The following is a 15,656-nucleotide window of genomic DNA, read 5'->3' on the forward strand; positions in this document are numbered from 1 at the left end:
TGTAGGAAATACATTTCAAAGGTTGAATGTATAAATATATATATATATATATATATATATATATATATATATATATATATATATATATATAAAAGTGAGCAAAAGGCCATTTCATTAACGAGGTTTATGTTTAACATGTATAATTTTAGCATGTACAGAAATTTATTTTGGTAACTCCTTCATTCTTTAGAAAATCACGTGCAGCACTGAAATTTGCCTGAGAAAATGTTTATTTTGGAAATCCTTTTGAAGCTGTAGAAATGACAGTGACCATCCTCATGTTTGATCCTGACTGAYAGCTCAGTTCCACCAGCTGCTTGCTCACTCTCCCACCAGTGGGATGGGGGAGCGAATCAGAAGGGTAAGAGTGAGAAAACTCGTGTGTTGAGATCAAGGCAGTTTAACAGGAAAAGCAAAGCTGCACATGAAAACAAGGAAAAGCCAGGAATTCATTCACCGATTCCCATGGGCAGGAAGGTGATCAGCCATCCCCAGGAAAGAAGGGAACCATCACACTTATGATGATTTGGGAGACAAATGCCATTGCTCTGAGCGTCCCCCCACTTCCTTCATCCACCAGCTGTATATGTTGAGTATGATGCCACATAATCTGGAATGTGCCATGGTCTAGTTTAAAGGGTGGTGTTAGGGCATAGGTTGGACTCGATGGTCTCAGAGATCTTTTCCAACCTAGTTAATTCTGTGATTCTGTGAATATCCCTTCAGGCATTTGGGGTCAGCTGTCCTGGTATTGTTCCCTCCCACCATCTTACGCACTCCTGGCTCCCTTCTGGATTCCACTTCACACAGAAAAATCATGCACTTTGCAGAATGCGTAGTGTTCTAATATAAACACCACCTGCCATCAGTGACAATCATGTGGCAGGTTGGATCGTGAAAGTGAGGACCGAACAGAAGTCCAACTGCAATTATCAAAAATAAAAATGAAATGAGTGCTGAGTTTTCGGAAGTTTTGTTTTGTTTTATTTTAGAGAGTTTTGTGCTTCTGTTTTCTGATTTTCCCCGACAAAATCTACCATTCAATTTTTTTCAGTGGGGAAAATAAATAAGAAGGAAGATTAAAAAAGGAAGAAAAAAAGGTATGTATTATTCTGACTTCTAAGGTCTGTTCTGATGTTCCAATACCAGCTTCAATAGGACACATTTTGTTGACAGAGTAATGATATTCCTTGTTCATATACAATATAYATTTTTTATTTTTTCAGTAAGTTTTCCTTTTTAAGTAGGGTTCAAAATTAATAACACTGTGAAGGAGGACAGGATGGGTTCACCACTTTTGAATTTAATGATGATCCATRTCAGGAAGTATGTTATCACATTTATTAATTGTTCGTAATCTGCTGTTTACTCATTCAATGAAAATAGTGCAAACAGTGTCTCCTGTCCATTTCAAGGGATTTGACTGTACTGGTGGTTTGACCTTAGCTGGATGCCAGCTGCCCACCAAGCCGCTCTGTCCAAGCTCAATYTAACCCAGCCACCCCGTTCTGTTTCAAGGACATTTCACTTGCCTGGCTCTCTTGATTGCAGCACATTTCACATTCGTGGACAGCCTTTGTGATGCTGTCCATGGTCAGGCCCACCCCCTCAATCACAAGCCCATCCTTATGTGTCTTGAAGTAAAGTAGCAGGGATGACACAAACCAGCAAAGAACAAATTTTATAAGGAGCAAGAAGAGCGTGATGATGACCCCAGCTGGGCCAGTGTTGGAGGCCAATCCTCAAGTATGCTTCTTTTCCTGTCCTGATCYCCCCCCAACCTGATGGAATGAAAGCCATAGCCTGTTTTTGAATATCTGATGGGGTGGATGAAGCCCATGAATTGGGAAAATATCTGTATAAGGAGAGATSATAGCAGTAAATGAAAGTGTATAAATATTTTGGGAAGACAATAAACCAATTATCTTTCTCTTTGTTTGTGCTCATGCATTTTTTGTTTTCACTTTTGTAAACTGCTTTATCTCAATCTGTGAGTCATTTTCCATCTTATTTTCTCTCCCCTGTCCAGCTGGGAAGGGAAGTGAAAGAGCAGCTTGGTGGGCAYCTGCTGTCCAGCCAAGGTCAGCCATCACAACCTTATGGAAAAAAAACATCTTGACTCCATTTCCATTTGTGAAAAACACACAGAAATTGATTATTTTTTGGTTTTAGAATGAATATGCCAATTATATCTGATGATCTTTAATAAAATAATAATAATTTTTCTAAGGAAAAACAATTGCAATATATATTAAATCAGGGAGTTTATTCCTTTCAACAAAGAACACATTCTGTACTAAAAGGGTTATATTTCTTATGAAATAGCATGCAGCAATTTCTTGTGTGTGTCTGTTGTTGCAAATGAGGAAGAAACATTTAATCAACCTATAAATAACTAGAAAAAGAAACAAATCACACAATAGTCACAACAAATGGCTWTCATTCTTCCAAAAATGAAATTCACATATGTCAGGGTACATCTAAATTGCATTTCAATGCCTGAGATAGAGAACCTTAAAACAAGTTTTATTACGGGAATACATACAGAGTTCTACTCTGTGCTGCATTTACAGGATCAATGCTTAAAGCCATAATTAATTTGTCAACAGAACAAAAAGTATATATTGCCTATAAAAATGAGGCAAAATTCCAGCCATGCTATCACATTTAAAAAGTAGTACCCTTGGGCTGAGGAAGAGAAAGACAGCTTATCCAGTCTTACTTACATTGCATGAGCTCTAAGAGTGACTACTTTACCTGGGCTGTGATATGTGCTGAAATTCACAGGCTGTGCTGTGTTGGAAATGCTTTTGTATCCAAATGCTCAGTAAGATGAAAAATGTGAAATTAATATTATAAGGAAGTTTTGGAATTAGGCTGCCAGACATATTTCACAGTAAGCACTTTAGCCCTGCGGTTTCTATCCTTTGCCCCTAAATACCTCTCAGAGAGATATTTTTCCTGTGTTCTTTCCCAAGATATAGGTTAGATTTTTCTCCAAATATGTGTTCTGTTTCACTTGCAGTAAATGACTAAGTAAGGTTTTGGTATGTGAGCCTGTCATGCTGCAGAACAAAAGAAAATATCTAGGAAGAGACATTTTAGGAAGTGAAAGGTATCCAAGCGGGACTCAGAACAAACGAAAAACAAAGAGAAAAAGCTACACAGAGCAAAATACAAGTGTGTCCTGACACTAACTGATCTAAAGCCAATCTTTCCTTTGCAGGTTTCAGGTCAGMTTCTGCTTCCCTGAATGCCCTGCACAGTGCAGGGCAAAGAATACTGTCTGTTAAATTTCTCCTGTTTTCAAAATGGGTCTTCAGCTCCATGAACCTTGGCAAAGATTGAGGGTGGTTAAAGTGAAGTAAGTCAGTTTATGTCAACAGAACCAGTAGGATAAATGTAAATAAATGTGCAGGTTTGGGTTGGGGTAGAGTTAATTTTCTTCACAGTGGCTGGTGTGGGCTGTGTTTGGATTTGTGCTGAGCACAGGGTTGATAATACAGAGATGTTTTTGGTACTGCTGAGCAGGGATTATACAGAGCCAAGGCCTTTTCTRCTTCTCACACTTGGCATGTGCACATGTCAAGGAATTTGAGGGTGGTTGGAAGCCTGGGAGGAGACACMGCCAGGACAGGTGACCCAAACTGACCAAAGGGATGTTTTATGTGACATGTGACATCATGCTCAGTATATAAAGTGAGGGGAAGAAGGAGGAAGGAGGGATGTTTTAAGTGATGGTGTTTGTCTTCCCAAATAACTTGCGCATGATGGGGCCCCGTTTTCCCAGAGATGGCTGAACACCTGCCTGCCCATGGGAAGCAGTGAATTAACTTCTTATTTGGCAATTACTTTCCATATTAAAGTGCCTTTATCTCAACCCATGAGTTTTCTTACCTTTACCCTTCCGATTCTCTCCCTCATCCTACTGGTGGATAAAGTGAGTGAATGGTTGTGTGGTGCTTGGCTGCTGGATAAGGTTGAACTGTCAAAAAAAAAAAAAAAAAAAAAAAAAAAAAAAAAAAAAAAAAAAAAAAAAACCCATAGATTAAAAAAAAACAAAACCACACTCCCATGTTAATGCAACATTGGAAAATCAAAACTTGTATGAAATTTGATGAATTCTATACAAGTTAAAACATTGCAACACCCAAATTTGAGGTGGTCAACTAAGTAACTTGTTTGAATGCTTAAATAAAAAATACAGAACTGTTTCCTATTGCATGGATTAAATTATAATTTAGACTGATCAAATAAWTTAGAAAAGAGAAAAAAATAAACATGGCATCTTATAAAAGGCTAAGAAATAAAATGTYTTTGAATTCAACTTTAAAAACAGGCTGTTCTGATGGCCAAAACTGTTCTTGAAGTACCTTGTGTTGGGACTTAATGTGTTCCTGTGTAGGAGTTGAAGAGTAAATGGTGATTAAAGGTGACTGTGACATTTTTCAGTTCATTGTTTTCCGCAGCAAAAGGTTATCACAGATAACMGTTTCAGTCCCATGCTGACAGTCATGCCCAAGTTGGAACAGATGATCATTTCTAAAAATCAATAAAAGTAGAAATCTGGGCATTGACTAGACTAATATTGCAGGCTTGGCTTGCAGCTCCTTTGGTATTTCCAGTCGATTTATTAGCAGGTAATGACAGTGCATTCTCTGCAGTTCTCCTGAGCAATTTCACCATATCTCATCAATCAATCTGTCAATGCGTTTTAGAAATTCTACATATTTCTCATATGATTGCCCTTCACAGCAAAGTTGCTAGAACATTCATTCATTGTCTTACATTAAAGTCTAAGGACATCATTAGGATCACTTCTGAAATTCTTCAAGATATTTGCTTTCAGATAATGAGTATTAAATGCCAGCAGACATTCAACACACGATAAAAATTCTGGGCTGTGGAAAGAATGCAGAGAGGATAATGTGTTTTAGAGAATGATTCCTGTGAGCATCATTCATTTTGTTAGCTTCTAATGAAAGAACAGAGAGATAGCTTAAGCTGTTTTGTGTGGAAGTTAAATAGTTTTATTAAAGTCATATTTTAAAATATATAGACCTTGCTCAAAATGGTGAGCAGGGTTCTTTTTGAAACAGTTTAGGAAATTATGTATTGTTTTTTTCTGAACTAGTTATTTTGAGTTAAAATTGTTTAAGTTTTTTTTTTTTTTTTTCAATTTAGAAGAAAACAATGTTAGTTTAGGCAAAATACCAGACAAATTTAATGACTTTTTGGCTATAACTGATTCTCATTCTTGCAAGCAGAAGCTCACACCTGCCTCTAACTGGTCTGCAGAGATGAGTCAATACCTCCCAGAACTAAGCTCTACRTAAGACAATCTTTTACATGAATCCTAAAGTCTGGCTTGCAGCCCTCATGGATGCAGCCACAGTAAAATGCACACATCTCTGTTACCTCTCAAGCTACTGTGGAAGCTGTACTTTTCCTACAARAATAACAATACTGAGAGATACACAGCAAAATAATTTATTATAATATGTATTTGGAATTAAAAGGGACCTGAAAGTTAAAGATGTATTAAAAAATGTATAAACAATGCATCMAAATGTCTTGAAGATATTAATAAACAATTATGGAAAATTTAACCTGAAATTGATTTCACATTTTTATGAGCCCAGGGATCTATTTCTTTTTGAATAAATTCTTTCTATTTATCACCTTCTTTGTCTACTGATTCTGAAAGTAAAATATAATTAAATCCTTCATTCTCACAATTAWACTTATTGTCATTAAGTAACTATGACCTGATACTGCAGGTTTTTAAATAACATTTCAAGCTGTCAGTTTACCAGTGCTCTTTTCTGCCAGTTTACAAAAAGACTCAATCAGGTAACCCAAAGGTCAAACTAGTTCAGAAACATTTTTCCCCAGTTAATAAGTAGGTCTCTCTGCACTTTCTCACTGGGACATGATCAAACTCCTGAAAACAAATCCCATTTTCGAGCATACATTGTCCTTACTAGGCCTTTTTTTAATGACTGAAATATGTCTTTCCTTACTAAATACACACTCAGTGGTGAAAAGACTCTGATATTTTACAGAATAGTGAGGCCAAATGTGTTTTCATTTCACCTTGAAGTCTTGTTTTTTGTGTTGTCATAGTTTCCAACACTTCAATAATGGCACTGGTCTGGCATGCCTTAAGAGCTAATTATTTTTCACCTTGGATGAAAACTAAAAGGGCTACATATTTACACTGAGGATAAATATAATCCTGCAAATTCAAATACTGTCTTTCTAACAGGTGTCCTAAATGCAATGTGAGCATTGGGTTATCTTTTTTTTTTTTTTTTTTTTTTTTTTTTTTTTTTTTTTTTTTTTTTTTTTTTTTTTTTTTTTTCTGGTTTAATTCAAAAGAATATGTTCATTGGGTGACTGAAGCATTTGCTTACATCTTTTCCTGAATGCAGTCATCATTAATTGATCTGGATGAGGGGACAGAGTGCACCCTTTTTAAGTTTGCAGATGACATCGAGTTGTTTGGGAGTGTTGATCTGCTTGAGGGTAGGAAGGCTCTGAAGAGTGATCTGGAMAGACTGAATTGATGGGTTGAGACACAAAAGGACCTGGGGGTGTTGGTCAACAGCAGCTGAACATGATCCAGTGTTGCTCAGGTGGCCAAGAAGGCCAGTGGCATCCTGGCTTGTACCAGCAATGGTGTGGCCAACAGGACCAGGGCAGTGACTGCTCCCCAGTAKCTGTCACTGGTGCGAGCACACATGAGAGCTGTGTTCAGTTCTGTGTCCCTCCTCACAGTAAAGACATGGAGGGGCTGGAGGGAGTCCAGAGAAGGGAATGGAGCTGGGGAAGGGTCTGGAGCACAAGCCCTACAAGGAGCAGCTGAGGGAGCTATATGTCTGCATATATTTCGTGAAGAGGAGAGCTCTGCCCTGWTCCTGCAATATTTGATCACCAATCAATCAGCAGCTGAGGGAGTTGGTGTGGTTTAGCCTGGAGAAAAAGAGGCTCAGGGCAGATCTGATCACTCTCTACAACTACATGAAAACTTTCTTCACTGCAAGAGTGGTCTGGCAGTGAAGTGGGTTGCCCAGGGAAGAGTTTGAGTCACAGCCATCAGTAAGATGTTTAACTCAGCAAACTATTTATCTAATGACAGATAGGCCAGCTTTCATTTTAGTGGGACCATAATAATACACTGACCTCACATACTACACAGAAAATGCAGAAAATTGTTTTAAACCTTTGAGTACTCAGTGACTTAATTTCTCCCTCTTAAAATACAAATGAACTGATTTAAAGAAGAGTATTTCATTACAGAGAGAAATTCAGTAGCACAGATTAACTGGGCAACACCCAATATCTAATGAGTTCTTTTCTTGGTGTTTATTTACAGCCCTCTTGTCTGACTGTTTTTTTCAGGGAACAAATTTCGTACCAGCTAGATGCTTCTGATTTCTAGTAACAGCTTGCATGTGAAGAACTCTGACCTACTGTGCCTTGTTGAAGTTGAAAGATAATTTAGAAAATAGCTCTCTGACTTCATGATAAGGAAATATTGCTGCTTGCTCATAATTATGCCTTATGGAAAAAGTATGTTTCTAAATTACCTGTAAAAGAAAACCTAATTAGAAGGCCCAGAACAGTCACTCTGTGACTGTAGACCCATATCCAGTCTCTTTCTCAAGGTGAAAAAGATCCACTTTGCACTTTGCTTTGGTTCCCCAATAAGTTTTTATGAGCATCACATCAGTCCCAAACTCATAGCATTTGACAAGCTGTAAATCCAACTTTAGAGCAGCCTGCAAAAAAATAATTAAAAAGCTATTAAACTACAGGGATCCCTAATAAATCTGTTCTGGTCACTTGCCTAGAGAGGTACAAACCTGGAATTTGGAAATGTATAAACACATGATCTGTGTTTCAAAGATCTTTACAATCTTTATCTTATAGAACAAAGTGCCCAATTCTAAATTTTTGTGGCAAACAACCACCCCTTTATGCAGATAGTACATGCCTACATCTGCTACTAGCCAGACACRCACAGTCCAAAGCGAGTTCTTATGATCATGTGAATATTTGGAAGAGGCAAACTGGTGTGCACTGAAAACATGATGGCAATGACACATCAGGAAACCAAATAGCTCATTAGAGGAAGGCAGTAGAGGAATGACATTAGCAGTGGATGACATGAGGGGAGATGATTCCTGGRCTACAAGGGAAAAGGGAAATTTACTGAAGTAAATTTCGTGTATTGCAACAATGAGAACAGCTATTTTCAAGMAAACAACTCAGCAGTAAAGGAGTAAAGGAGAGATCAGCAGTGCCTGCCAAATTTGGGAGTGATCATTGACARGGGGCAGGGAGAAATGGGATGCCATAGGCGAGCTCATGAGTGTGTGAGCATCCACCTGCCAAAAGCCAGGAACTGACAAGTCATTTAAAGAACTAGGAGAAAAAAATATGACTGAAAGCTGTCAGGACTTAAGGAATTATTTGAAAAGCTATTCACTCTTCATAGATCCTGTCTTTCTAAAGATAATCTCACCAAACACAAAAAAGTGAAAGAAGCTTCTCTTTCCAAATAACTTAAGTTTGTCACTTGCAACACAGACTGAATGTGTGGCTCTGCATGGGAATTATTCTTCAGATTGTTCCATTTGTCTAAGATATTATTTTGTTGAGTTACAGGATTCCAGCTAATACCAAGCTATCTCTTTATTGTCACTCTGTTTTATTTTGCACTTCGCCATAACAAAAAATTTATGATCTTGTGGAATTTACAAGATACAAGATAAGGCATTTGAAAAAAACAGACATCATTAAACCTGTATTACAGAGCAATATGTACTTAGCAGGTGGTATCAACATTGTGAGGTTGTATGTCTGCAAATATTTAGTGAAGAGGAGAGCTCTGCCCTGATCCTGCAATATTTGATCACCAATTGATGCAGTTTATGTTGATTTTTCTGTTTTATTTAGTAGACGTTACACTGGCATAATGAAATTCACTTTTTCCCCTGAGAAAAATAAAATATTTATTTTCCTATTTATTGTCATATTTCTGTTGTTAGTGATCAATAGCTGACAAAAAATGTTCTATAYTTTTGAATGTCTTTGTAAATAATTTTGATCAACAAATTCAGGAAAAGAATGAAAGCCAAATAACATGAGGAACTATTGCCAGTATTCAWATATATACACAAAAATCCTACTGGTTTTCAGGGATATGTTACAAAAATAATTTAAGAAATTAAGTTGAGATTTACCAGTTGTAAGAGCTATATTTGAAAATTATTCCTAAATTGGAATAAAGCTAAATAATACTTGATGACCTCCAATTAAGRCTCCACAAAATCTCCTTTGTGAATATTTAAACCTTTTTATTTTCAGGGGAAGTTTTTCAAAGGATTTTCTCTCATTTAGTTACACTGTAAATGTTAAACCATGAAGATGTAAAGAAGGATGGTAAATGGCATAGGTCTCTTAAAGCAGTGTAGATTATTATTTCCTCAAAGAATAAGAGCTTCAGATTTACATCAGCTGAGAAGGTCAGGAACTTGTCCCACTTTGAACATAAGGAACTGGACTGCTGTCACTGATTAAATACAAAACCTGAGGTGTTCACTGAATCTTGATACCTAGTTCCTGGATTAAAATAACCAGTCAAGCACTGGATATGGATGAATAGTAAAATAAAATGCAAAATACTACAAACCCATAATTATTATTATTGTAAAAATGTCTTGGAAATAGCTTGAGTACAAGAAATTCTTTACATTAACTTTCTTGGTAGGAAAGTGTAGTTATTTTTCCCATTGCTCTAAAAATATGGAACATTATTTTTGGAAAATGAGTTTTTACATTCAGATCTTCTGTGCTTTTTCTATTTTGAGACTTATTRCAAAYTAATAATAATAATAATAATAATAATAATAATAATAATAATAATAATAATAATAATATTTCACAAGGTTCACTGTGATACTATGTATCTGTTCAGTAATATTTATGAAAAATATTTGGGAAGTTATTTTAGTTGAATTTTTATTATGTCCTCAGAATTCTGTGATATAACTAACAGGATAGAATAGTTATAGAAAGATACTAGACTTTTAAAATCCTCCTCAAATTTATTTTTTATTTCATAYGATTGGCCTGCCCAACTGGGCTGCTCATAGAGCAATGGTCATGAAGTGTCAGATATTGCTGACTCCCATGTACTGAGACACGCAGACTCTAAACAAATCTGCAGATATGATCCTGAATTTGGTGCAGAGGTTCTTCTTTCCTTCGTGTTTACTAACAAAGGAATTTGTTTCCAMTTTTCTTCATGACTTTTGTGTGATATACTTTATTTATTTACAGTAAAAGGTGTGACATACCTCAGCTACCATATTAGGTCCGATATTAGGTGTTCTATGCAGTTTGATAACGTGGTGTTCTATATAACCTGATATCAATATTCAGAAAAGCTCTAAGACCTCACATGTGCACTGCCTTGGAGTTAAAGACAATACAGAAAAAATCTCGATGATTGAAGTGATATCTGGTTATCTTTAGAAATCGACAAAATGAGCATTCTTTATAGGTGCATGGTGTTCCCTTCAAATTGACAGGCTGYATTTATGCTGAAAAGTGAAAATTCTAATTTATTGTATCATTTCARGTAGAAATGTAAGAAAACTGGTAATGGGCATGAGGCTGGGGGAAGGATTACATTCCAGAAACTTTAAAGCCATTTTGCTTTTAACTTGTGTAAAGTTTGCACAATATCCTGCAACTAAGACAAATGCTTGATTCAAGTGCTCCAAAATTCATGAGCCGAGGTTTGATACTTTCCATAAATACAAATAAATACAAAGAAATATTGTGCTATTATGAGCCACAGGTATATAATGTAAGCATCAGATAATATACTGCACTTCTGTGAATACACTTCTCAGAAGAGCTAATGCTTAAGAATAATGTTTCATGAGTACATTAAGAAAAATAGTAGTAAGGAAAGAGGCTATATATGGTGAAGAATTTAAAACTGAACAATACTTGCTGAGAATCCTGCGGAGAGGTAGAGATCTCTTATGTTTCATTTATTGATATGTACTGGGTTGATGCAGATTTTAATTTTAAAGAGCCCAAATATTTTTAATTYGGGTCATGCTTATTTTAACATTCCTGTGACATGGAGCTTGCAATATCCAAGCACTGAAAAAAAAATATAAATTGACATAGAATGTAACCTGCCTGAAAAGACTAAAAAGTTCCAAACATTAGTTTTTATGGCTATTTTCTTTAGCACTTGTTTTATTCACATGCACCATCATAAAACAAACTAATTTATAAAGACCAGGCAATAAACATGATTTCTAGCCAACTGAAGCTCTGCAGACTGTATAATTTCATCATTTATCCTACTCYTCTTACTTGTTCAATAAATAGAAGTTTCCTGGAGTTACAGCCATCTTCATCTTGCTGGACTGTTTGACACATATTTTTATGGAGTTGATAGGTGCTTGTTTACAATGATTGTCTGTTTATATGTAAGGGGAGTTATGTTTTGGGCTAGGTTTTGTTCTGGATATAAAATACAGTTAATGCATGCTCTTAAATAATTCCTTACATGAACTCTGTTTTTGTAAACTGGATTAAGAGAGCGAAAGTGAGGTAAAAGAAAACTAGGCAAAAGACAAAAGGTATTTCTGAATAGTTCCCAAAATGTTGATGTTTTTAACCAGCCCAGCTGAAATATTTTTTTTCTGTTTAGGTGTACTGATTCCTTATAGAACCAATGGCCTTTCTGGTGTAAGGACCACAGGAAAGGACTGACACTGTAGGTCTCCACTGTTCCTTTTTATTTGAAGGTTCTGTGAATGATAACATTACACAGCACTCATTAAGTTAGAGAACTGTGAAATCAAGAGGTTGAAAAGACACAGATTTAAGACTGGCTATCAAATGGAGTTCTATCATATAATCACAGAATGGTTGAGACTGGAAGGGACCTCTGGAATTCATCTGTTTTGCACCTAAAGGAAGTTGTCCATMATGACATCTAGATGGATTTTTTAGTAGATTCAAGGATGGTGACTCCACAACACACATATCGGTATATGTAAGGTTGTATATGCATATGTGTGTTTATATATAGATATATATATATATATTAGTATACATATGGGATGCATGCATATATCACATATTTACAAAAATATACATGATCCAAAAGGTCCACAGCAGTGTGAGACTCATGTGAAGGGATGAACTGAATACTGAGATATTGGTATTAGATTTTAAAGGAGAAGGTTTTCATATAAGCTCCTGGTCACCCATACTGATTTTATGACAATCCTTTTCTAAGAGTGCCAAGTCAGTGAAAATGTATTTGATGGTATTAGAGTCAGGTAAAAACTTTTCAGTAGATGAAGACTTTTTAAAATCCTGTCTTCCTGTTAGCAGCAATTGTGAATCTGGACATATTCACACATGCACCAAAAAAAGGGCACGAAAAACTCCTTGATAAATGTATACTGTTATTGGAATATACAATTTATGCAAGCTATTTTAATGATAGTTAAATTATTAGACTATAAATATATCATCAGAAATAACTAAGAAAAGGAAAGTCTGTAAAAATTAATGTGAATTATGTTAACTGCTGTGCACTATTTTAGCACATTTACTTCAAAAAATAATCTATAAAATGTTTATGAAATCCATTAAAGTATATAAAGATGTACCATGTGATCTAAACAGCAATAAAATGAGACTGTCTGTTGAAAATATATATATTTCAGTTTTATAAACCATATTTCCAAGGAGAAATTAAAAAAAATCCATAATAAACATAATTTAGTTGCACTTTGTGAATAAACTTGTCAGTATTTATTACTCTATTGGCAACCCCATGTTTGTTAAAATGCAAACAAGAACCCATAACTATGATCTATGCAAATAAGCAATAATGTATTATTTAAACAAACTTGAGATCTCACTTTTGTTCAAAGATTTTTGCATTTGCYGTGTCTATATGTAGCTATATTTAACCCTCAAAGAAAACTTGTTTTTCTTCTATGTTATTAATGAATTTGTTTTATGCCTTACTCTACACACAATAAASACCCAGTAAAAATCTGTGAAAAGTAGTCCCAGTAGGCACATTGAGAATGAAGCTAAAACAGATCATTAACCTTATCTAATTTTGCCAGATATTTAATTCAGTCATTAACTAAATTATTTTCTATTTGTGCTAGTGTCAAACACATGAAAAGTGAAATTGAATCCAATTTTTATTTGATGCGAAGTAGAGTTCTTTCAGTTTGCTGAAAACATCTACAGAACTTGGTTCAAGAGAGCTGATTGCTATATGAAAACCCTCATTTGATTCTCCATAACAAAGAGCAAAAACATTGAGAAATACTGACATGTATCCAGCCTTTGAAGAATATACTAAATACGACTTTTTTAATATATCATTAATCCAACTCCATGACATTTTATAGCTATCAAATCACAGCATTAGCCTGTTTCATAATAATTGCAATTATGCAAATCATTTAAATGGCCAAAAATAATATAAAAAACAGACATTAGAAATAAAACTCAGCATTTCTAACCTCCTGAGTAGACTCTCTGGCATCATTTTGAGGCCTGAATCTTGCTGTGATGTGCTGCAGTCTAAAGATGCTTAGATTTATCTTGTAAAGATTTGTCTGAAAGTATCAAGTTCTTTGTCTGCTTCAGATTTCTTTAAAGAACCTTAACTCTTTACTTTGACAAAGCATTCTGCAATACAGAGAAGTTTCAMCAACTATTTTCTTGTATCATTACTCTAAATGTCACATTTAGAGAGGTAACCACTTTACAGCTTCTTACATTACAGCAATCTTGGATATAACAGAATCAGGGCAACCAAATAAACRTGAAATTCAGAGTTGTACTTAATGTGATGACACAAGCAGAAACAAGGATAACTGAAACTTAATGTTCACAAAAACAGAATCTAAAATTTTTAAAAATGTAAAAAATTAAACTCTTGCTCTTGTTCCCAGCTGAGAGTTTAAATGTCATACGGTTTATTTTTTTTAAGACTGGATAATCTGTTGGGTTTATGTAAGAGTAATGACATAAGTTTTGCTGCGATCATTCCTGTAATGAATATGGTTGTGGACACTGAAGATCCAACTTCTGACTGCTGTCTGGGAAACCCTAGAGTTTGTTGTTTTTTTTTCAGTACACTCTGAATTGAAATCTATTTTGCAGAGCCAGCAGGTAGCTCTGTTGTTCAGATTGGGTTCTAGGCTTTGGAAAAGTAACCACAAGAAAGATGTCAACTTTGTGGATGAAGATACAGCATTTGAATTCAACCTAACTTGATAATAGCATAAACTATCCAAGCCCATTGGAAACTGCGAAAAGTAGGAGGAAATGTGAAGACAGGCTTGACTGTCCATGGCAGATGAGATAATTCTTCTGTTTGGCTGGAAGGGAACTATTCTTAGATATCATCTGGGAACACAGAAAGTGACTAGTGAGGGCAGGAGAGCATCATGGCAAACAAAACAGAGAAGATCTTGACATAGCATCAAAGAATGGCAAGAATCTGCACTTAAACAAACTGCTTGAAATGTGGCTTTGCTAATTTTTATGTGATGATGGAATAATTTTAATGAAAATTCTGTTTGTTGATGATAATACTTTAAGTAATTGGTCAATAATGTSTCACTGTATTCTAAACTGTCAGTCACTTCACTGTTGGGATAGCTGTTCCCACCTCTTAAGAGAGGTACCCCACAGACACCACCAGGAGATGTCCAAGAACAGACTRAAATTATTCTCAACTAATGCACAACAGTGCTCAGGCAACAAGGGTGATTTGTGCTCCTCTTACCTCATCAATCAGGGAAGTCTGAAATTCATCACAGATCCATTTACTTGGTGAGAGGTTACTCTCTTGAAAACCTGTGGCCATTTCTTTGATGAGATCTTGCTCTTATTCTGATAAACAGTATTATTTGTGAAGCAAGCTGTGCTATAGTCCTTTACAGCAGAAACCTGAGCACTCCAGGTAGGATCATATTGAAAGTACTTTTGATTTGATGGCACTGTTGTGAACTTAAAATATTTAATCTCTATACTGTGTTGCATTATTGAATGTGATATGATGAAATGTGATATGATGAAACAACAGCCTAGTTAGCCAATATTCTTTTGTTCACAAGCTTTGTTACCTCCATTTCTAACCTAGTCAGATTATTTACACTTGCTGTTCCAAAGGAAGAGCTCTTCTTAAGGCTGATTGCTTGATAAATTGAGGCATTTTTGACCCTTACATTATTTTTTCTTCATATATTTCTATTTAGTATCATGTCAATAGTGAGCTTTGAATAAATTCCAAAAATTCATWTATAAATATATAAAATAAAAATATTATATATATTATATAAATAATATCTATTATAATATTTATATAATGTATAAATATTATAATAGATATTATATATAAATATAAAATTTCCTTTTAACATCCATTTCAGAAGATGTACTTGAGGAGACACTAAAATAACATGATAAAATTTTAATGTGAGGAAACTTGTTAAATGTTAGCTTTTCAAGGTAAAAGTAGACCATGATGTGAATAAGGACTTTTCTTTCTACATACAGTAGAGTGAATCAAT

This window comes from Malurus melanocephalus, unplaced genomic scaffold (assembly GCF_030028575.1).
Source record: "Malurus melanocephalus ecotype Western Australia unplaced genomic scaffold, MMel_1.1 scaffold_25, whole genome shotgun sequence".
Classification (NCBI taxonomy): Eukaryota; Metazoa; Chordata; class Aves; order Passeriformes; family Maluridae; genus Malurus; species Malurus melanocephalus.